The sequence below is a fragment of the Equus asinus genome, chromosome 28, assembly GCF_041296235.1.
Source record: "Equus asinus isolate D_3611 breed Donkey chromosome 28, EquAss-T2T_v2, whole genome shotgun sequence".
NCBI lineage: Eukaryota > Metazoa > Chordata > Mammalia > Perissodactyla > Equidae > Equus > Equus asinus.
Genome location: NC_091817.1, coordinates 15078460 through 15103127, shown reverse-complemented (window position 1 = coordinate 15103127; position 24668 = coordinate 15078460). Strand labels below are relative to the sequence as shown.

Below are 24668 nucleotides of genomic sequence, written 5' to 3'. Positions count from 1 at the left end.
TTCTATATTTTTTAACTCATTTTACGAGTAATTTATTTTTATCTTAATTTAGTAACTATCTATCAGTGACTGATAGATTACAGACAAAAAGGCAAAACGGTCCTTCATCGTGGACAGTAAAGTCGCACTCGTCTAAATAGCTGGGCTGCGCTCCTTGAGGGCAGACGATGCATTTTATTCAAATTTACTTGACAGCAGGCCTTAGGCAATTCTTTATCAAAGAAATGAAGGGTCAATGTCCGACACTGGGTCTAGGGTGTTAATAAAACGTGTATTACAATTCCTCAGTGGTTAGACTTGCAAACAGTTACTGAGATGTATTAAATGTCAGGGTTCACCTGCCACCTCCTCCTGCGCGGCTGTTTTCCGTCCTCCCGGGGAGGGGGCGTGGCCAGCACCACGGCCCGCCCTATCTGTGCACTCGTTGGTCCAGCCCGACGCCCGTTACTGCCGAGGCCCGCCCAAACCACGCCCCCGCGGAGCGCGCCGGGCCGAGAGAAGGCGTAGCCATTGTCCCGCCGGTCGAGCCAGACCGTCTGCTCTCGTGAGAATCGGGGCGCGCTCGCAGACTCGCACGGCCCGCGGTCGCGCGCAGCCCCGCCCCCCCGGCACGCAGGCCCCGCGCGAGCTCGCGCACGCGCGCACCCGCCAGGGCCTCGGTCTGGCCCGCGAGGACTGGCGGGCGGAGAGCGGGCCGCTGAGGTGCGGGGGAGGAGCCCGAGCCGCCGCCGGCGCCGAGGAGCATGTCTGCAAGTCGGGCCAAGAAAGTGAAGATGGCCACCAAATCGTGCCCCGAGTGCGACCAACAGGTGGGCGTCGGGGCCGGGCGCGCGGGCCGGGGGCGGCCGTTGGCCGTGGAGAGCCCTCGCCGGGGCGCCGGGCCGGGCGGGCGGGCGGGGGCTCGGTGGCCGCGGGCGGGCCGGGTGGGCGGGGGCTCTGTCGTGCGGCCGCCGCGCAGGCCGGGCCGGGCTGGGTGTGCGGGCCGTGGCGGGGCCGCCTGGGCGGCTCCGGGCGCGGCGGGCCGTGCGGCCGCTTTGTTCCCGCGGGCGGCGGGCGGGGCCGGCCTCTTAGATCTCGGTAAGGTGGTGATTTTTTTTTTTTTTTGAGGAAGATTACCGCTGAGCTAACTGCTGCCAATCCTCCTCCTTCTGCTGAGGAAGGCTGGTCCTGAGCTAACATCCGTGCCCATCTTCCTCTCCTTTCTATGTGGGACGCCTGCCACAGCATGGCGTGCCGAGCGGTGCCAATGTCCGCACCCGGATCCGAACCGCGAACCCGGGGCGCCGGAGTGGAACGTGCGCATTTGTGGGCTGCGCCCGCCGGCCCTGAGGTGATCTGAGTCTGTTCTCACAGCGCTCCTAACCGCACCAGGCATCGGCCTGGTCTGGGTCTTTAGTGTTACACCGCTGACTGCTAAGTCCCGTTAAAGGCCGGTGTCCTAGGCGCTGCCCTCCCGAGACGGCGCACGTCCTTCTAGCTTCTTCCGGGTGCACCTGCCGCTGCGCCTCTGCGCTCTGCTGAGTCCGTGGGCTCCGGGGCCCGTGCAGCCGGAGGGGCGGGGCCGTCGGGCGAGGGGCGGGGCTGGCGCTCGGCTGCCTCCCCGGAGCCGGGGCCCCTCGGGCGGGCGCGGGCCTCGCTGCGCGGGGAGCGCCCCTAACCCCGCGGACGTGTGTCGCCCAACGGAGCGCTGTTTTACTGTTTCCTTTATGTATAAAATTTGATATTCTTAACTAGAAAAAGTTTATTTGAAAGTGCCTCAATTAAAACCGTCTGTAAGACATCTTTTCTGCCAAAATGCAGCCCTTAAGGTGTCTTTCTTTCCAGAATGTACCTCTCTCCTTCCTTTCCGTCCCTCAGTGAGAGAGGGTCTCTGTCTCCTCTAGTTCCTCAGCGGAGAGCGGTGGTTTTCAGTGGGCAGCTTTGTGTGTATTTTGCTAAAGTTAGCCCTACGAATTTAACTTTTTGGTTGCTATTGTAAGTGGAATTGTTCTAAAAACTTCATTTTATCCGTGTTCATTAATTGTATATAGAAATACGATTTTTTTTTTGTTGTAGTAAAAACCCTAACATTCACCACTTAAAGCGTGTTAAGTGTGTACTTCGGTGCCGCCGTCCCCACCGTCCAGTTCCAGGACGTCGTCCTCGCTGCAGAGCGAGGCCCTGCTGCCTGGAGCGCTCGCCCTTGCTGCGCCTCCCCCCCCCCCCCCCCCCCCCCCCCCCGCCCGAGCCGGCGCTGCTGTGCTCGCTCTCTCTGCATCTGCCTGTTGTGGATGTTTCGTGTAAATGGAGTCACGCAGTACGTGTCCTGTGACGTCTGACTTCGCTGGTGTAGCAGTCAGCGCGTCCACGTTGTGGCACGTGTCACACTTCAGGGCCGTCTGTGGCCAAATAGCGTCGCTGCGTGGGCGTACCACAGTTTGTTGTCCGGTCTTCAGCTGACGGCCGTTTTGGTTGTTTCCGCCTTTTGGCTCATGTCAGTAGTGCTGCTGTGAACGTTCATGTACAGATTTTTGTTTTAACATCTACTTTCGTGTGTTATATTTGCAGGAGTGGAATTGCTTGGATGTATGGTAATTTTGTGTTTAACTTATTGAGAAATTGCCAAATTGTTTTCCATGGCAGTTGCTCCATTTAACATTCCCACCAACAATATATGAAGGTTCTAATTTTTCCACATCCTCACCAACACTTGGTATTTTTTGTTTAAAAAAAAATCATTGTAGTCATTCTAGTATTGTGGGAAGTGGGATGTCATTGTCATTTTGATTTGCATTTCCCTCATAACTAAGGACATTGAACATCTTTTCATGTGCTTCTTGGTCCTTTAGATATCTTCCTTGGAGAAATGTCTCTTCAAGTTCGTTTTTCTTTTCTTTCTTTCTTTCTTTTTTTTTTTTTTTTGATGAGGAAGATTGGTCCTGAGCTGACATCTGCTGCCAGTCGTCCTTTTTTTTTTTTTTTGCTTGATGAAGATTGGCCCTGAGCTCACATCTGTGTCCATCTTTCCTCTATTTTGTGTGTTTCCACCACAGTGTGCACCAAACTTGACAACTACACCACTGGGCCAGCCCCATCAGTTTTTTGATTGGGTGATTTTTCTTTTGTTGTTCAGTTCTAAGAATTTTTGTATATTCTGGATACCAGACCCTTATCAGATATATGATTTACAAATACTTGCAAAGATCCATTCTGTGGGTTTTTTCACTCTCTTGATAGTGTCCTTTGATGCACAAAAGTTTTTTTTTTTAAGATTTTATTTTTTTCCTTTTTCTCCCCAAAGCCCCCCGATACATAGTTGTATATTCTTCGTTGTGGGTCCTTCTAGTTGTGTCATGTGGGACGCTGCCTCAGCCTGGTTTGATGAGCAGTGCCATGTCCGCACCCAGGATTCGAACCAACGGAGCGCGTGAACTTAACCACTCGGCCACGGGGCCAGCCCCGCACAAAAGTTTTTTATTTGGGTGTAGTCCAGTATGTCTATTTTTTCTTTTGTTGTGTGTGCTTTTGGTGTCATAAGTAAGAAACCATTGCCAAAACCTTGGTTGTGAAGATTCACCCCTTTTTCCATCTAAGCGTTTTATAGTTTTAGTTCGTATGTTTATGCCCTTGATTGATTCTGAGTTAATTTTTGTAGATGGCATGAGGTATGGGTTCAACTTTATCCTGTTGTATGTGGATATCCAGTTGTTCCAGCTCCATTTGTTGAAGAGACTCTTCTTTTCTCCTTGAATGGTCTTGGCGTCACTGTTGAAAATCAATCGACCATAGATACATGGGCTTATTTCTGGACTCTCAGTTTTGTTCCATTGATATGTCTGTTCTTATTACAGTGTTTTTTGTTTTTTGCTGATCCACAGTATTTTTTTTTTGAAGACTTTTTTTAATTGAGGTGTACTTATAACATTGTATTAGTTTCAAGTGTACAACATAATGATTTGATATTTGTGTATATTGCATAATGATCACCACAGTAAGACTTTATTTTTTTTACAGCAGTTTTAGGTTCACAGCAAAATTGAGAGGAAAGTACAGAGATTTCCCCTATATCCTCTGCCCCTACACATGCATAGTTTCCCCCATTATTAGCATCCCCCGCCAGAGTGGTCCATTGTTAAAACTGGTAAGCCTAGGGGCTGGCCCCGTGGCCGAGTGGTTAAGTTCGCGCACTCCACTGCAGGCGACCCAGTGTTTCGTTGGTTCGAATCCTGGGCGCGGACATGGCACTGCTCGTCAAACCACGCTGAGGCAGCGTTCCACATGCCACAACTAGAAGGACTCACAACGAAGAATATATAACTATGTACCGGGGGGCTTTGGGGAGAAAAAAGAAAAAAATAAAATCTTTAAAAAAAACCAAAAAAACTGGTAAGCCTACATTGTCACATCATTATCACCCAAAGTCTGTAGTTTACATTGTGGTTCACTCTTGGTGTTGTATGTTCAGTGGGTTTGGAGAAATACATAATGACATATATTCACCATTACAGTATCATATAATAGAATATTTTCACTGCCCTAAAAATCCTCTGTGCTTTGCCTCCTCATCTCTCCCTCCTGCCAAACCCTGGCAACCACTGATCTTTTTACTGTCTCCATGGTTTTACCTTTTCCAGAATGTCATATAATTGGGATCATGTGATATTTAGCTTTTTCAGATTGGCTTCTTTTGCTTACTAGTATGTAGTGAAGGTTTTGCCATGTCTTTTCATGGCCTGTTAGCTCATTTCTTTTTAGCACTGAGTAATACTCTGTTGTCTGGGAGTACCACAGTTTATTTATCCATTCACCTGCTGAGGGACATCTTGGTTGCTTCCTGGTTTTGACAGTTATGAATTAAGCTGCTGTAAACATTGTGTTCAGATTTTTGTGTGGATATAAGTTTTCATCTCTTTTGGGTAGTTACCAAGGAGCATGATTGCTAGCTTCTATGAGAAGAGTATGTTTAATTGTATAAGAAACTGCCAAACTGTCTTCCAAAGTGGCTGTAACATTTTGCATTCCCACCAGCAATGAATGAGCGTTCCTGTTGCTCCACATCCTTATCAGCATTTTGTGGTGTCAGTGTTCTAGATGTTGACCATTCTAATAGATATGTTGTTAGACTTAGCGTTTCCCTGATGCATAAGACATGGAGCATCTTTTCATATGCTTATGTGCCATCTGTACATCTGTTTCGTGAGGTGTCTTTTAAGGTCTTTGGCCCATTTTTTAATTGGGTTATTTCCTTGTTGCATTTCAAGTGTTGTTTGTATATTTTGGATAATATTCCTTTATCAGATAGGTCTTTTGCAAATATTTTGTCTCAATTTGTGGCTTGTCTTTTCATTTTCTTGACAGTGTCTTTCACAGAGCAGGAAATTTTAATTTTAATGAAGTCCAGCGTATCAATTCTTTCTTTCATAATTGTGCCTTTGGTATCGTATATGAAAAGTCATTACCAGACCCAAAGTCATCTAAATTTTCTCTTGTGTTATCTTCTAGGAGTTTTGTAGTTTTGTGTTTACATTTAGGTCTTTGATCCATTTTCAATTAATTTTTGTGAAGCATGTAAGATCTGTGCCTAGATTGTTTTTGTTTTTGCATGTAGATGTCCAGTTGTTCTAGCACCATTTGTTGAAAAGTCTACCTTTGCTCCGTTGTGTTGCCTTTGCTCCTTTGTCAAAGATCAGTTGACTGATTTATGTGTGTCTATATCTGGGCTCTCTGTTCTGTTCCATTGGTCTATTCTTTCACCACTACCATACTGTCTTGATTACTGTAGCTGTATAGTAAATCTTGAAATTCAGCAGTGCCTGTCCTCCAAACTTGTTCTTCTCCTTAAATATTGGATTGGCTATTCTGCGTCTTTTGCTTCTCCATATAAAGTTTAGAATCAGTTTGTTGATACCCACAGAATAACTTCCTGGGATTTTGTTTGAGATTGCACTGAATCTTTAGATCAATTGAGAAGAACTGACGTTTTGACAAAATTGAGTCTTCTTATCCATGAACATGGAATATCCATATATTTAGTTCTTTTTTGATTTTGTTTTGATTTTTGATTTTGTTCATTAGTTTTCCTCATATAGATTTTGTACATATTTTATTAGATTTATACCTAAGTATTCTGTTTTTGGTGTGCTAATGTAAATAGTATTGTGGTTTTAATTTCAAATTCCACTTGTTCATTGCTGGTATATAGGAAAATGATTGACTTTTTTATATTAACCTCGTATCCTGCAACCCTATTTTGGTGGCTCATTTCCAGAGATTTTTTTGGTTGATTCTTTTGGATTTGTACATAGACACTCATGTCATCTGCAAACAAAGTGTTATTTCTTCCTTCCCAGTCAGTATACCCTTTATATCCTTTTCTTGTCTTATTGCATTAGCTAGGTATGATGTTGAAAAGGAATGATGAGAAGGGACGTCCTTGCCTTGTTTTTGATCTTAGTGGGAATGCTTCTAGAATTTCACCATTAAGTTTGAAATTACCTGTAGGTTTTTTGTAGATATTCTTTATCAAGCTGAGGATGTTCCCATCTATTCTTAGTTTACAGAAAGTTATCCTCATGTATGGGTGTTGAATTTTGTCAAATGCTTTTTCTGCATCTGTTGATATGATCATGTGAATTTTTCAGCCTGTTGATGTGATAGATTACATTAATTGATTTTTGAATGTTGAATCAGCCTTGCATACCTTGGATAAATCCCACTTGGTTGTGGTATGTGATGTTTCTTATACGTTGGTAAATTCAATTTGCTAATTTGTTTCTTTTTTTTAAATTGAGGTAACATTGGTTTATAATATTATGTAAATGTCAGGTGTACATCATTATATTTTGAGTTCTGTGAACACTGCATCATGTTCACCACCCAAAGTCTAATTGCCACCCATCAGTGTACGTATGTGCCCTTTTATCCCTTTTGTTCTCCCTCCACCCCCCTCCCCGTCTGATATCCACCAGTCTATTCTCTGTGTACTTGTTTTTGTTTGGTTTTTTGTCTTCCACATATGAGTGAAATCATATGGTATTTGGCCTTCTCTGTCTGACTTATTTTGTTTAGCTTAATGCCTTCAAGGTCCGTCTGTGTTGTTGCAAATGGCAAGATTTCATCTTTTTTTTAGCTGCTGAAGTTTTTATTGTATATATATACACCGCATCTTCTTTATCCAGTAATCTGTTGATAGGCACTTAGGTTGTTTCCAAGTCTTGGCTTTGTGAATATGGCTGCAATGAACATAGGGATGGATATGTCTTTTTGAATTAGTGATTTCGTGTTCTTTGGATAAATACCCAGAAATGATATAGCTGGATCTTATAGTAGCTCTATTCTTAATTTTTTGTGGAATCTCCTTACTGTTTTCCATAGTGGCTGCACCAATTTACACTCCCACCAGCAGTGTATGAGGGTTCTCTTTTCTCCACATCCTCTCTAACACTTGTTATTTTTTGTCTTTTTAATTATAGCCATTCTGACAGGTCTAAGTTGGTATCTCATTGAGGTTTTGATTTGCATTTCCTTAGTTATTAGTGATGTTGAACATCTTTTCCTATGTCTGTTGGCCATCTGTCTGTCTTCTTTGGAAAAATGTTCAGATCCTCTACCCATTTTTGAATTGGTTTGCTCATTTTTTTGTTGTTGAGTTGTATGAGTTCTTTATATATTTTGGATATTAACCCCTTATCAGATATATGATTTGCAAATATTTTCTCCCATTGTTAGGTTGTCTTTTTGTCTTGTTGATGGTTTCCTTTGCTGTGCAGAAGCTTTTTAGTTTGATGTAGTCACATTTGTTTGTTTTTTCTTGTTTCCCTTCCTTGAGGAGATATGATACTAAAAGAGATACTGCTAAGACCATGATATCAAAGAGCATACTGCCTTTGTTTTCTTCTTGGAGTTTTGTGGTTTCAGGTCTTACATTCAAGTCTTTAATCCATTTTGAGTTAATTTTTGTGTATGGTGTAAGATAATGGTCTACTTTCATATTTTTTTTTTTTTTTTTGCATATGGCTGTCCAATTTTCCAAACACTATTTATTGAAGAGACTATCCTTTCTCCATTGTATGTTCTTGGCCCATCTGTCAAAAATTAACTGTCCATAAATGTGTGGGTTTATTTCTGGGCTCTCAGTTCGGTTCCATTGATCTGTGTGTCTGTTTTTGTGCCAGTACCATGCTGTTTTGGTTACTATAGCTTTATAGTATATTTTGGAATCAGGGAGTGTGATACCTCCAGCTTTGTTCTTTTTTCTCAGGATTGCTTTGGCTATTTGGGGACTTCTGTTGTTCCATATAAATTTTAAGATTCTTTGTTCTATTTCTGTGAAAAATGTTGTTAGGACTTTATAGGGATTGCATTGAATCTGTAGATTGCCTTAGGAAGTACAGACTTTTTTTTTAAATTGAAAAGTTGTTTTTTGTTTTAAACTCCTGCTTTCCAGGAAGATTTGCCAATTTACCCTCCCAGCTATGGAGTTATAGGAGTGCTTATTTCCATCCATTTGTTTTAGTTTTTTTTCCCATTATGCTGCAGTCTGATCAATTTAACTTGACCTGTTAACAAGGCAAGGATAATCATCATCTATAAAGCTTTAGAAATTTGCTCTAAAATTACCTAAGTTATTTTTGATGAAGATGTAGATTTAAAAATACAGACATTTTAACTGTCAATTCTTCCAATCTATGAGCACAGACTCTCTTTGCGTTTCTTTGTGTCTTTGATTTCTTTCAACGGTGTCTTATAGTTTTCAGTGTACAGGTCTTTCTGTTTGCTAATATTTTGTTCAGAGTTTTTGCATCTGTGTTTGTGAGAGATATTGGTCTATAGTTTTCTTGTTGTGTCTTTATATGGTTTTGGTATTAGAGTGATGCTGGCCTCATAGAATGACTTAGGTTGTATTCCTTCTGCTTCTATCTTCTGAAAGTGATTATAGAGAATTCGTATTTATTCCTTAACTATTTGATAGAATTCACCAGGGAAATCATCTGGTCTGGCGCTTTCTGCTTTGGAAGGTTATTAATTATTGGTTCAGTTTCTTTAATAGATATAGACCTATTCAGGTTGTCTGTTTCTTTTGTGAGTTTTGGCAGATTGGATCTTTCAAGGAATTGATCCATTTCATCTAGGTTATCAAATCTGTGGTATAGAGTTGTTCATAGTATCCTTTTATTATCCTTTTAATGTCCCTGGGATCTGTAGTGATGTTCCCTCTTTCATTTCTGCTATTAATATTATTTGTGCCTTCTCTTTTTTCTTAGCTTGGCTAGAGACTTATTGATTTTATTGATATTTTCAAAGAACCAGCTTTTGGTTTTGTTGATTTTCCTGTTTTAATTTCATTGTTTTCTTCCCTAATTTTTATTATTTTTTTTCCTGCTTGCTTTGATTTAATTTGTTCTTTTTTCCTCTTTTTCTAAGGGGAAGCTTAGATTATTGATTTCAGATTTTTTATTTTATAATATATACGTTCAATGCTGTAAGTTTTCCTCTAAGCACTGCTTTCACTGCATCCAACAAATTTTGATATTGTTTCTATTTTCATTTAGTTCAAAATATTTAAAAAGTTATCTTGAGATTTCTTTTTTCACCCATGTGTTATTTCAAAATGTGTTGTTTAATGTCTGTATATTTTGTGATTTTCCAGTTATTTTGTTATTGATTTCTAGTTTAATTCAGTTGTGGTCTGAGAACAGACAATGTATGCTTTTTCTTTTAAATTTGTTAGATCTGTTTTATGGCTCAGAATGTGGTCTATCTTGGTGATTGTTCCATGTAGGCTTTAGAATAATGTGTATTCTGCTGTTGTTGGATGAGGTAGTGTATAGATGTTGCTATGGTCTGAATGTTGTGTTGTCCCACAATTCATATGTTGAAATCATAATTCCCAAAGATGGTGGTATTAGTAGGTGGGGCCTTTGGGAGATGATGAAGTTATGAGGGTGGAGCCTTGATAAATGGAATTAGTACTCTCATATAAAAAAGATTCCACAGAACTCCCCATCCCTTCTGCTGTCTCAGGACACAGTGAGAAAGAGCCTGCTATGAACCAGGAAGAGGGCTCTCACAAAAATGTGACCATGCTGTCACCTTGATCTTAGACTTCCTAGCCTCCAGAAATGTGAGGAGTAAATTTCTGTTGTTTATAAGGTACCCAGTATGTGATATTTTGTTAGAGCAGCCTGAATGGACTAAGATGCCGGTAATATCCAGTTGATTGATGATTGTTGCATTCAGCCGTGTCTTTACTTATTTTCTGCCTGCTGGATTTCTGATAAAGGGACATTAAAGGGATGATAAAGGGATGTTGCTATTATTACTTTGAACAGATTGTTATCTGTTAGATCAATTAAGAATAAGAAAAATAAGTTTTTGTTTTACCCTCACTTGTTCCTTCTCTGATGCTCATTCTTTCTTTATACGCATCCAAGTTTGTGACCTGTGTTATTTTCTTTTTTTCTAAAGAACTTCTTTGAACATTTCTCACAAGACACGTCTACTGGCAACATATTCCCTCAGTTTTTGTTTGCTTGAGAAAGTCTTTATTTCTCCTTCACGTTTGAAGGATAATTTCACAGGGTACAGAATTCCAGTTGGTGTTTTTTTTCTCTCAGCAGTTTAAACACCACTCTCTTCTTGATTCCGTGGTTTACGAGGAGATGTAATTCTTATCTTTGTTCCTAATATTGATAAGGGTTTTTTTTTTCCTCTGATTTCTTTCAGAAATTTTTCTTTATTTTTGATTTTCTACAGTTTGAAAATGGTATGCCCAGGTATAGCTTTTCTGTAATTTATCCTGCTTGGTGTTCTCTGAACTTCCTGGATCTGTGGTTTGGTGTCTGACATTAATTTGGGGAAATTCTCAGTCATTGTTGTTTCAAATATTTCTTCTGTTCCTTTTTCTCTTTCTAGTGTTCCCATTATGCGTATGTTACACTTTTGCTGGTGTCCGACTTTTTTCTGTTTTTTTCAGTCTTTGTTCTCTTTGCTTTTCATTTTTGGAGATTTCTAATGATATAGCCTCAAGTTCAGAAATTCCTTTCTCAGCTCTGTCCAGGCTGCTAGTAAGCCCCTCAAATTTATTCATCATTTTTGTTAGTTCTTTTGATCTCTGTCATTTTTTTTGGTTCTTTTTTAGGATTTTCCTCTGCTTACATTGCCCATCTGTTGTTGCCTGCTGTCTCTCCGTTAGAGCCCTAGCATATTAATCGTAGTTGTTTAAGTTCCCAGTCTGATGATTCCAACATCCTTGCCGTGTCTGGGTCTGACACTTGCTCTGTCTCTTCAAACTGTATTTTTTGCCTTTTAGTATGCCTTGTAATTTTTTCTTGATGGCCAGACATGATGTACTAGATAAAAGAAACTGCTATAAATAGGCCTTCAGTAACGTGGTGGTAAGATGTAGGGTGAGGAAGCATTCTTTAGTCCTATGATTAGGTCTTAGCCTTTTGGTGAGCCTCTGGACTGTGGACCTCACAAGTGCTCCTTATTCCTCCTATCCCTGACCCCCCCATACCCTGTGTCTCCCCTTAGATGGCTAGAGTGTGCTGGAGTTGGGTATTTCTCTTCTCTCGAGTCAGGTACTAATAAAACCATAGCAAGTTAGGCTTTGGTTAAATATTTTCTCCTGAGGCCAGGGCTTGTTAAGAATAATAGAGTGCTCTGGCATATTTCAAAATGCTTCCTTTTCTCTTCCTTCTACCGAAAGCACAGGGGGATTTTTCTCTGATACTGTAAGAACCTGGTTGAGCTCCTGGAGGTAAAACTAACAAAAGCGTGGGGGACCTCCTATGGCTGAGTCCCCCTGGAGTTTTTCTTTCAGACATGTCCACACTGAGCCTCCAGCAATTTGTCAATTATAATTGAGTTTTTTCTACCCTGGCACTGGTTCCTACAGAGGTTTTTTTGCTTTTGAATTTCTGTTTTGGTCAGTTTAGATTCTCTATATTCACCTCTGTTTCTCCAATTTTGGGGCAGTGGTTTGCCCCGGGACCTTACTTCTCTTACAGATCTAAGAAGAGTTGTTGGTTTTTCAGTTTGTTCAGCTTTCTACTTGTTAGGGCAGAGTTGGTGACTTTCATGCTCCTTACATTTGGAACTGGAAACCACAAGTGCACAGTGTTTTGATTACTGTATCTTTGTAGCAAGTTTTGAAATCAGGAAATGCAAGTCCTTCAGTTTTGTTTTTCTGTCTCAAGATTGTTTTGGCTTTTCAGAATCCCTTGCAAATCATGTGAATTTTAGGATTAGCTTTTCCGTTTCTGAAAAAAAGGCCATTGGAATTTTGATAGGAATTACATGGACTCTGTAGATCAATTTGGGAAATGCTATTTTAACAATATTAAAACAATATTAAGTCTTCCAATCCATGAACTTGATTGTCTTTCCATTTAATTTAGGTCTTTAATTTTTTAGCAATGGTATGTAGTTTTCAGTGTACAAGTGTTGCATATTCTTGGTTACATTTATTTCAAATTATTTTTTTTGATCTTATAAATGGAATTGTTTTCTTAATTCCACTTTTGGGTAGTTCTTTGCTAGTGTGTAGAAATAAAACTTATTTTTGTTTGTTGATCTTGTATCCTGTAACATTGCTGAATTCATTCATTAGCTTTAATATTGTGTGTATGTGTGTATTGTTTAGGATTTCCTATTTATAAGATCATGTGACCTGTGAATAGAGAGAGATTTACTTCTCCTTTTCAATTTGGATGCCTTGTAGTTCTTTTTCTTGTCTGATTTCTCTGGCTTTCCATTACAATGTTGAATAAAAGCAGCAGCTTATCTAGTTCTTGGTCTTTACATGCTTATCTTGTTCTTGGTCTTTGAAGGAAAGCTTTCAGTCCCTCCTGTTGAGTAGGTTGTTAGCTCTGGGTTTTTCATAAATTCATTTTATCATGTTGAGGAAGTTCCTTTCTATTTCTCATTTGTTCAGCGTTCTATCATGAACAGTGTTAGATTTTGTAACATGCTTTTTCTGCATCACTTGAAATGCTTATGTGTTTTTTTTTTGTTTCCATTCTATTAATGGGGAAGGGGTGTATTATATTGATTGATCTTCCTATTTTGAACTACCGTGGCATTCCTAAATCCCACATAGTCATGGTAGATAATCATTTTAATATGTTGCTTGATTTGGTTTGGTAATATTTTGTTGGAGATTTTTGCATCCATGTTCATGAGGGATATTGGTCTGCAGTATTCTTTTCTTGTGCTGACTTCGTCTGGCTTTGGTATCAGAGTAATGATGACCTCATAGAATGAGTTATGAATTGTTCCCTCTCTTTCGTTTTTTCAAAGACCTTGAGAAGGATTTAATTCCTTTTTTTTAGGGGAAGGGGTGAGGAAGATTCTCCTTGAGCTAACATCTGTTGCCAATCCTCCTCTTTCTCTTTTTGCTTGAGGAGGATCAGTCCTGAGCTAACATCTGTGCCAATCTTCCTCTACTTTGTATGTGGGATGCCTCCAGAGCAAGGCTCGTGAGTGGAGTAGGTCTGCATCAGGGGTCCGAACCTGCAAATCTGGGCCGCCGAAGCAGAGTGCTCAGAACTTGAACCACTTGGGCACAGGGCTGGTCCCGAGAAGGATTTAATTCGTTAAATGTTTGGTAGGCTTCACAGGTGAAGCCATCTGGTGCTGAACTGTGCTTTGTTGGCTGTTGTTTTGATTATGATTCACTTTCTTGTTATAGATTTGTTTATATTTCTGTTTCTTCTTGAATCAGTTTTGAAAGTGTGTGTAGTTTTTAGGAGTATGTCCATTTCATCTGGATTAATTTGTTGATATAATGTTTATAATATTACCTTATTATCTTTTTAATGTCTGTAGATTCTGTAGTGGTGTCCTCTTTCACACTTGATATTTTGTTAAATTGCATCATTTCTTACATCCATCAATCTGCCTAGAAGTTTATCAATTTTGATAGTTTCACAGAACCAGCTTTTGATTTATTGATTTTTCTCTCTTGCCTGTTTTCTTTTTCATTGATTTTGTTTACTGTTTTCATCTTTCTGCTTTAGTTTTAGTTTGCTCTTATTTTTCCAGCTTTATGAAGAAAGATAATTAATTTTAGACATTTCTTTTCTAATATAATCATTTCAAGTTATAAATTTCTCTCTGGACACTGGCTAACTGCATCCCACAAATTTCCATATGTTGTTTTTTGATTATTATTTAGTTTATAATATTTTCTGACCTCCCTTTTGATTCTTCTTTGAACCTGTAATTTTTAGAAGAGTGTTTAAATTCCGTATACTTGGGGCTTTCTAGATATCCTATTTTTATCAATTTTTAGTTTAATTCTGTTGTGGTCAGATAGCATTTCTCTAAGATTTTGGCGTTTTGGAATCTGAGAATTATTTTATGGCGCAGTATACGGTCTGCCTCGGTAACTGTCCTTGTGCACTTGAAACGAGTGGATATTCTTTCAGCTGTTGGGTGTTGTGTTCTACAAATTTTTCTTATCTTAAGGTTGTTGATATTTTCGTTCAAGTATCTTTACTCAGGTTTTTGTCTAGTTTTATAAATTACTGAGAGAAGTGTGTTAGAAACATCCACTTATGATTGTGGATTTGAATGTTTCTCTTTTTAGTGCTCTCAATGTTTGTTCATTTATTTTGAAACTCTATCATTAAACACATATACATTTATAATTTTCTATCTTCCTCATGTATTGACCTTTCTGTTATTAAATGTCTCTCCTTGTCTCCAGTAAATGCTGTTTATCTTGAAATCTGCTTTGTCTGATTTTATAGTAGCCAGTCTAACCTTCTTATACTTGCTGTTTGTATGGTGGAATAGGAAAAACTCACTTCTCCCTCTCCTTTACTCTCATGTTACTACCACACTCCCAACACCTCTGATACCAGATTTGTGTGGTTTTTTCCTACACCAAGCAATTCTTTGTGACACCAGCTGGTTGTCCTAGAATTTAACTCAATTCTGATGACACTGTCTACTTGGAGATAGTGACATATACCGTAGATTAAGGCTCAGTCCCATGAGACTGCCGCCTACTTCAGACACCAATTGCAAGTATTTCCTACAGGTTTCCTACAACTTCTCTCCTACTTGGCTACAAATCAGAGGTCCCCTGACTTCCTCTCCCTTGAATTCAGATTTTTGCTAGAGCAGCTCACAAAACTCAGGGAAACATTTACTTATATTTACTAGATTATTGTATAGTAAAGGAATAGTAAAGGATACAGATGAACAGCCAAATGAAGAGTTACTTACATAGGGCAAGGTCAGGGAGGTTCTCAAATGCTGGAGAATTGGGAGTTGGGCTGAAAATTCCAAGCTTCTGATCATGGCTTGGTCTTTCTGGTGGCCATCCCCCACCCAGGAGCCCACCAAGAGTCACCTCATTAGAACAAAAGATACTGCTGTCACCTGGGAAACTCCCAAAAGATTTAGGAGCTCTGTACCAGGAACCCACGACAGAGATTAATATATCTATTTTTTCTATTATCTCACAGTGACATATGTTTTTTCTTTTTTTTTCTTTCAACCTGTTAGCATCTTTGTATTTAAAGTGTATTTCTTGTACATCAAACTAGAAAGCTCTTGTGCAGCGAAGGAAACCATCAACAAAATGAAAAGGCGTCCTACTGAATGGGAGAAGATATTTGCAAATCATAATCCATTAAGGGGTTAATATCCAAAATATGTAAAGGACTTATACAACTTAATATCAAAAAAACCCCACCCAACCTAATTAAAAAATGGGCAGAGGAGTTACAAGTAGATATTTTTCCAAAGAAGATGTACAGATGTCCAAAAGGTACATAAAAAGATGCTCAACATTATTAATCATCAGCGAAATACAAATTAAAACCACAATGAGGTACCACCTTACACCTCTCAGAATGCCTATTATCAAAAAGCCAAAAAAATAACATGTTGGTGAGGTTGTCGAGAAAAGGGAGCTCTTGTATACTGACGGTGGGAATGTAAATTGGTGCAGCCACTATGGGAAATAGTATGGAGGTTTCTCAAAAAGTTAAAAATAGAAATACTGTATGACCCAGCAATTGTGCTTTATCTGAGGTGTTTTATCTGAAGAAAGTGAAAATGTTAATTCAAAGAGAGATGTGCACACCTCTCTTCCCTGCAGCAGTATTTACAGTAGCCAAGATATGGAAATAACCTAAGGTTTCATTGATAGATGAATGGATAAAGGAGATGTGGGGTAGATATATACAATGGAATGTCACTCAGCCATAAAAAAAGAATGAAATCTTTCCACTGGCAACAACATAGATAAGCCTGGAGGATATTATGCTAAGTGAAATAAGTCAGACAGAGAAAGACAAATACCATATGATTTCACTTATATCTGGAATTTAAAAGCAAAACAAATGGAGCCAGCCCTGATGGTCTAGTGGTTCACGTTTGGTGTTCTCATCACTTTGGCAGCCCAGGTTCACTTCCTAGTCATGGAACCACACCACTGGTCTGTCAGTTGCCGTGCTGTGACAGTGGCTCACATAGAGAAACTGGAAGAACTTACAGCTAGGATGTAGTACCATGCACTGGCGCTTTGGGGAGAAGGGAAAAAAAGCCAAACAGATGAAGAAAACAAAACAAAACCAGGCTCATAGATACAGGAACCAAAATGGTGGTTACTAGAGGGAGGAGGGTTTGTGGGGGGGGGAGGGAGTGAAATAGGTGAAAAGGATTAAGAATACAAACTTCCAGTTATAAAATAAAGTCATGAGGATGAATGTACAGCGTAGGGAATATAGTCAATAATATTGTAATAACTTTGTGTGATGACAGATAGTAACTGGACTTATCATGGTGATAATTTTGTGATGTATATAAATATTGAATCACTATGATGTATACCTGAAACTAATAGGCTGTTGTATGTCAATTATACTTGTATAAACATAAAGTGTGTTTCTTGTGAATAGCTTAGTGTGGTTTTGCTTTTTTATCCATTTAACAATATCTGCCTTTTGATTGGAGAATTAATCCATTTGTGTTTAATGTAACTATTTATATGTTTGGATTTAAGTTTTTTGCTATTTCTTTTTTGTCTCAGTGCTTTTTGTTCTGTTTCCCTTTTTCTTCCCTCTTTTGTCTTAATCACATGTTTTGGGTACTATGTTTTAATTTCTCTATGGGTTTTTTACCTTTTTTTTCTTTGCTTGAATTATATTACACAACCTAACATCACAGTCTATTTAGAGGCAATACTGGATTAGTTTAGGAAAAATATAAGAACTTTGTAACCGTCTAGTTCCCTTTAAAGCTTCTCCCAATCTTTGTGCTATTATTAGAGTGATCAGTTTATATTCTGTTTACCTGCGAATTTCCTGGTTTTAGCACTGAAATTCTTCTGTATGGGCAACTCCCTCAATCCTGGGCAAATTGGAAAGGTTGGTCACCTTTGCTATAGTTATCATGTTTGTTACATCTATAAATGTTACAAACTCAACAATACAATGTTATACTTTTTGCTTTAAGTCAGAAGTGGGCAAAATATGGCTCCCATACCAAATCTGGCTCCTGGCTTGTTTCTCTAGGACCCACAAGCTAAGAATGGTTTTTGCCTTTTTAAAGAGTTACTAAGAAAAAGGAAAAAGAAAAATATGAGACACAGTTATGTGACCCACAAGCCTAAAATGTTCGCTCTGGGACCCTTTACAGAAAAACTTGCTGATACCTTCTTTAACCAATCATATGTCTTCAAAAGAAAAAATAGAAGAAAATAAAAATATTTGTACACAGTTGTATTTACACATATATTTATCATTTTAAGTTTGAGTAATTTTAAAAGACTGGAGAGCCTTTTTTTTTTTTTCTTTTTTAAAGGAGGTATTAGCACATTGTTTTGGGAGCAATCTTGTGGATCAACCAAATTGATAGTTTTTTTTTTTTAAAGGAGCTAATTTTCTTTTCTTTTCTTTCTTTTTTTGGGGGGGGGGCGGAGTTGGCCCTGAACTAACATCTGTTGTCAGTCTTCCTCTTTTTTTTCTCTTCTCCCCAAAGCCTCAGTACATAGTTGTATATCCTAGTTGTATGTCCTTCTAGTTCTTCTATGTGGGATGCTGTCACAGCATGGCTTGATGAGCAGTGTGTAGGTCCATGCCCAGGATCCGAACCCCAGGCTGCTGAAGCAGAGTGTGCGAACTTAACCACTTGGTTGGCCACGGGGCCAGCCCCTATATTATGTTTTATACAAATGTGTCTTAAGGACAGTGGTGGAAGTGTCAGAGAAGGATTATACAAGAGAAATATAATTTATGTTTTTCCAGTGCCATGAAGCACCACCAGGATGAAAAGGATTTGGTAATGTTTTCCAAGGTGAGAGATTACTCCTATTCTTAGTCTAAAATTAAATTAGTTATGTTCTGACATAATTTGACTTGAGTAATTATAAATCTCTTTGGAAGAAATAACTTCAGTATTTAAAACATTTTTAGGGGCTGGCCCCATGGCCGAGTGGTTAAGTTAGTGCGCTCCACTGCGGGTGGCCCAGTGTTTCGTTGGTTTGAATCCTGGGTGCGGACATGGCACTGCTCATCAAACCACGCTGAGGTAGCGTCCCACATGCCACAACTAGAAGGACCCACAACGAAGAATATACTCCTGTGTACCGAGGGGCTTTGGGGAGAAAAAGGAAAAAAAAAATCTTTAAAACAACTTTAGTAAAATCTACATAAAATAAAGTTTACCATTTTCACCATTTTTAAGTATACAGTTCCATGGCATTAAGTATATTCACAGTGTTGTACAACCATCACCACCGTTCGTTTCCAGAACTTTTCTTGTTATCCCAAGCTGAAACTCTGTACCCCTTAAACAACAACTTCCCATTCCCCACTCCTCCCAACTCCTGGTAACCTCTCTCCTACTTTCTGTCTATGAATTTGCCTATTCTAGGTAACTCATGTAAGTGGAATCATACAACATTTGTTCTTCCTGGTATTTTTTTGTGTATTTGTTGTTTTAATTATTATCTTAGGTATTTTCTTTCTGTTTTTCTAATAGAGCTATTTTGTTTTCTATTTGATGAATGTTTTGACACCGAGCATGATTTTATGAATTTTATACCTTCTAACAGTGATTTTTGCTTCTCTGTGTAATAAAGGATTGGAATGAATTGTTTATAGCGTGGTTATTTTTTAGCTTCTTTTACTCTAGGAAACAAAATAAGACAAGGACTTTTTTCTTAGGTTTGTTTACAGTATTGCTTGGAAAAATGTAAAAACAATTTATGTTCAAGGAGTCAATTGATGTAGTTGCCCCTACAAACAATATTATCAGTAAATAATACTTTGGATTTTTTTTCTTTTTAAAATCCTGGAAATGCAACATTAGAGCAATTCATTAATAGTCTTCAACACAGAGTACACATTGTATTGTCCTTAACTCTTGGATTAATAGTATCCAACTTGTCCAACCCATTTTACAGTTGTTTTTACAGGGAGCTCTTTTTATAAATGGATTTGGTGGAGGTAGTAGTAGTTTGTTGTTATCATGGTGATAATTAGCTCAATTGCAGGAATGTTACGTTAAACCTTTTCATTACATAATGGACATCAGCCTGTTAATTGAATGTGAGTGTGTACTGTTTCTCATTTAACAGTTTTTGATAGTTCTGAATGTGGGCATAGATGATTTTCTTGGGCATATGTTTAGTCTTAAATAAGTGAATTAATACTTTTGAACTTGATTTGAACAAAGATGTAAAATGAAAAAATGATAAACATGCCTATCTCTGGCATATATATCTTTTTAAAAAATTAATGTTTTTAGTTGTGATTTGAAGAACCAAATGATATACTTAATAAAATGTGGACTTGGACACACCTGAAGTGCAGGTGTGTTTTGGAAATCAGTTATTAAAGTTTTTCTCTTAAATACAAGCTAGAGTTCTGCTTTTTCAGTATTTTTACTGTTGACTTAAACAAATAAAACAAACTGGTTATTTTACCAGCAAAATGGGTTTATTTGGGAATAGCAGATGAATTGCAATTTGAGACAAGCAAGTTACAGCAAAAGCCATAGGCAAACAAAAGAGAGAAACATTACTTTATAGAGCAAAAGAGAAAGTTGGGTGGGGCTGTTTGGACAAAACTCCATTGGTGGAAAGCAAGTTCAGGGTGGGATGGTTTCTCATTGGCTTGTTTGCTGGGCAAGGAGGAACTCTTCCTTCCTTCTGCTGGGGACCCAAACCTGCGAACCCTGGGCTGCCAAAGCAGAGCTCGCAAACTTCACCACTATGCCACTGGGCTGGTTCCCGCATTCTCCCTTTTGATCAAGACCTTTCTTTGAAAGCATTGCTGATCAAGAGTCAGGTTTTCCTGATTCAGTGGCTTTTGTTCCTTGGTGCCAAGAAGAGAGCCTTCCTGGATGTTGTGTCTCATGTCAGAGGGAAAGTTCACAGATTAGAAACCTATTGAGGTCATATTTGAGTAATAAGGAAGGGTAGGAGGGAGAACTCAGGCCCTTCCTGTCTAAAGTCTATGTTTTATCAAGGTCATAAGTGTTGGAGATCATTTTGCAGTGTTGAATCAGCATCACGTTATTGGATATATTGTTTTTATAAAAGGTTTGGGAGGCAACAAGTACAAAACTTAAAAATAATTATACAAAACAGAATCAAAAGTAACATGACAGGGACTGGCCTGGGGGGGTAGCAGTTAAGTTCGTGTGCTCCACTTCGGTGGCCTGGAGTTTGCAGGTTTGGATCCTGGGTGTGGACATACGTACTGCTTATTAAGCCATGCTGTGGCAGGCGTCCCACATAAAAGTAGAGGAAGATGGGCACAGATGTTAGTTCAGGGCCAGTCTTCCTCAACAAAAAGAGGAGGATTGGCAGTAGATGTTAGCTCAGGGCTAATCTTCCTAAAAAAACAAAGAAAAAGAAAATAAGTAGCATGACAATTCCAAATTGTACGATGGTTCTAAAGTAGGATCCTAGGCCTGAAAGTAGCCAACTGAACAAATCAAGGGACCATGGAGAGCCAGGTGAGACTTGTTGCAACCAGTATGCTTGCTCTATGATTGTATGCAATTGAGTTTCTATTTCCCCAGAGGAGTTTGTCCATGTGCTATAGGTGGTGGCCACTATTGCACACCTTCCTGCTCGGCAAGTAGGTAATTGAGAGCTAAGACTACATTAGCTAGTGAGTTAAGTAATCATTGGGCTGCTACTGTTTTTGGCTTTAGAATTGGCTAGCTCTCTCAATATTAGGGAGAAGTTTCTAATCATGTTGTCACTGGCACTTACTTCATCCCAGGGGAAAAAGCCTCTTCTTCTGGAGGCAAATCCGGAGTCTTGTATGCTTCCTGGACGTTCCTGCTTAAGGTAACCATGAGGATTTAGTAAAGTGGATCAATGGGAGGCTTCTGTTAGTTAGGAAGAGAAAATAGAACAGTGAGCACAGAAAGAGAACAAACTTGTAGAATTAACTGAGAGCATTGGGAAGATACAGTGGGGGAATAAACATGAAGTAATAGCTCTTCACAACTCTTCACAAAAATAGCAAAACTCTGAAGATGTATTAAGACAGTATTGTTATCTCAAAAGAACTGTTTGGAACCAAATAGATTGCCCACTAATACAGCTTATCAGGTCGCAAATTCAGAAACCATGAATTTGGGTAAGAACCCAGAGTCAGTTAATAGTCCAGAGGAAAGAGAGACTTCTGCGAATTCTGAACTTTCTAACTCTTTAGAAAAAGCAAGTGAAAAGATTAATTTGTCATAGGATTATGATGAGGCTGTTTCCAAAAGGCCATAATTAAAAGAGGTTTTGGGGGCCAGCCAAGTGGTTAAGTTCGCGCACTCTGCTTCAGTGGCCTAGGGCTTCACTGGTTTGGATCCTCGGTGCGAACACAGCACCACTCATAAGGCCATGCTGAGGCGGTGACCCACATAGCACAACCAGATGGATCTATAACTGGAATATGCAGCTATGTACTGGGGGGCTTTGGGGCGAAGAAATGAAAAGAAAAAAAGATTGGCGACAGTTGTTAGCTGAGGTGCCAATCTTTAAAAAAAAAAAAGTTTCCCTTATGAGCCTTAAAAATAAAATAGCTAGTTATTTTATCAGCAAAATGAGTTTATTCGGGAAAAACCAAAGAATTCCAATTTGGAAACACATTCTATGGCAAAAGCCATAGGCAAGTCCAACAATCAAAGGAGAGGAACATTTTTTGATAGGGAAAAAGGAGGAAATTGGGAGGGGTTGTTTTGAATGAAAGTCCACTGGAGAAAAGCAAGAGCTCAAGGTGGTGATGGTTTCTCATTGGCTGAATTGCTAGGGTAGTCAATTTCTATTCGGGATGCAATGCACATTTTTTTCTGTTGGGGTCTGTAATTGACTGTCTTTCCTGTAATTGACCTTGAGTGGTACTGTGCGAAAACTCCCCTTTCTGGCCTCCCAACTCCATTTATTTTGTTTTTTATATTTTTAAAGATTGGCACCTGAGCTAATATCTGTTGCCAATCTTCTTTTTTTCTCCTTCTCCCCAAAGCCCCCCAGTACATAGTTGTATATTCTAGTTGTAGGTCCTTCTGGTTCTGCTTTATGGGATGCCACCTCAGCATGGCCTGATATGCGGTGCCACGTCCACGCCCAGGATCCAAACCTGTGAAACCCTGGGCCACTGAAGTGGGGCATGTGGAACTTTAACCACTTGGTCACAGAGCTGGGCCCAGAGATGCTCTTTATTTCCTTATTTAGGTGAGGAAGATTGACCCTGAGCTAACATCTGTTTCCAGTCGTCCTCCTTTTGCTTGAGGGAGATTGTCCCTGAGTTAACATCTGTGCCAGTCTTCCTCTATTTTGTCTGTGGGATGCTGCCTCAGCATGGTTTGATGAGCAGTGTGTAGGTCCACGCCCAGGATCTGAACCCATGAACCCTGGGGCGTCTCAGCGGAGCACACAAATTTAACCACTACTCTGCTGGGCTGGCCAAGGAGGCTATTTTTTAAACACACATATTGTAATTATTGTACCTAAAAATTCTTATTCCATTTTCATCTATCTAAATAATTTGTTCCCAACAATTATGTTCGGATTATTCACAAAAACTTCATGAGACGTTAGACAAAGTTGGCTGTTATCTCAAGTGATTTTTTTTTTTGCTCACAAATTTTGCTGCAAAGATAACATGAACTTATTTGACTAATAAACTGAGGTAGAAGAAAAATATTATATTTAATGCTGACAACTCTAAAGACCTACCTGTTTCAATTAAACCAACAAACTTAAACTAGCTTTAATTCTGATATTTTCTCAGATCATGTGAACTTGAAAAGCACTTGGGTGAGGTTCTGTTATATTACTGAAATATATTTTTTTAGGAATGCTTTATATAAGCATGGGATTTTCCTTAAGGCAATTAAATAGAACTCTTTTACAAATTAATTTTGGCAATACCATTCAGAGGTAGAAAAATATCACATATCTGTTACATACATACACAGACATACATAGCATACAGATAGACACAGAAATTTTAAAATTTTAGCCATATCTCAAGTACGAAACTCATACAAACTTTCTGGCAGAGTTAGGTTACCTGCTCAGGTGACCAGTTTTTTTTAACTGAAGGTTTTTTATTTGTATGCTGGAAGGATCCTTTTAGAGCTGTTTTTGAAGTCATTTTGTCTTTTAGAAACTTTAGCATCTAAATTACTTTTGGTTAAGTCGGTCCACTTAGTTATAAATGCACATCAGAATGGACTGCAATCTTTAAACATAAAACTGGATGGGGTCCCTGAGGAGGAGGAGTGCCCTCAAAGCATTTAGATGCCTGGGATCCCATTTCTCTGAGGTTTTTCTCCAGGGCAAAAGAAAAATTTCTAAACAGCCTGATTTCTGATGGAATCATGCCAAATGCTAGCACACTTCTAATAGGCCTAATTACACCAAACAAGTACTCCTAGAAAGGACAAAGGCTTTAACCAGAAAGGATGAAGCTTTTATACAGAAAGGATGAAGGCTTTATAAAACAGATCTTGAATAAAGCTAGATAGCTCAAAATGCAAAGAGAGAAGAGATTGAATCTAGGAGAAAACTTAACCTCATACTCCAGGGTCGGCAAGAAAGCAGTGACCTCAGTGGGCTCTGGGTACCAGCACCCGTTTGCCCACCAGCCTTGGAGTTGTTGGGGGTCTTCTCTGGATCTCACTGCTGACACCATGTAATGTTAACCTAAACAAACAAAACAACCAGTTATTTTCCCAGCAAAATAGGTTTATATGGGAATAGCAGAGCAGTTGCAATTCAGGACAAGCAAGTCCTGTCCTGAAAAGTCACAGGCAAGTCAGCAAACAGCGGAGAAAACGGAGGAAGTTGGGAGGGGTTGTTTTGAATGAAAACCCGTAGGTGGAAAGCAAGAGTTCGGAGTGGTGACAGTTTCTGATTGGCTGAGTTGCTGGGCAAGGAGGAAATCTTCTTCCTGCTGGGGTAGTGATTGATGATTCTTCCTGTTGGGGTCTGTAATTGATGTTGAGTAGTAATGTGTGAGAGCTCTCCCTTCTGGCCTCCTGACCTCATTTTAAATGAGGTTTTCTTTATTCTGTTTCACATTACTGAAGTAAAAGAACTGTACCAGAATTTTAGTTAGCTTAATTAGTTTAATTAATAAAGTGCTTATGTTCGAGAATATAAGGCATCTTGAAATTACATGAATATAAAGCACTATAACTAGGCTTTATTA

General features: G+C 39.3%; 1 protein-coding gene and 1 long non-coding RNA gene across 4 annotated transcripts in view; one reads left to right on the top strand and one right to left on the bottom strand.

The window, feature by feature from the left end:
* Positions 1-499: 499 nt before the first annotated feature.
* C28H16orf87 (chromosome 28 C16orf87 homolog) overlaps positions 500-24668 on the top strand; it is an 85375-nt gene continuing 61206 nt past the window's right edge. For 2 of the 3 annotated variants that reach the window (XM_070500631.1, XM_070500632.1), the window contains exon 1: positions 500-809. The gene's annotated coding sequence lies outside the window, so the exon portion shown is untranslated. Of the gene's footprint in view, positions 810-1058; positions 1078-24668 lie in introns of those variants that run through there. The other variant, XM_070500633.1, reaches the window with a different exon arrangement.
* LOC106848226 (uncharacterized) lies at positions 19926-24281 on the bottom strand. The gene is made up of 3 exons (XR_001402385.3): positions 24030-24281; positions 21227-21295; positions 19926-20841 (listed from the first exon to the last, which is right to left on the bottom strand). It is a non-coding gene; the product is annotated as an uncharacterized lncRNA (long non-coding RNA).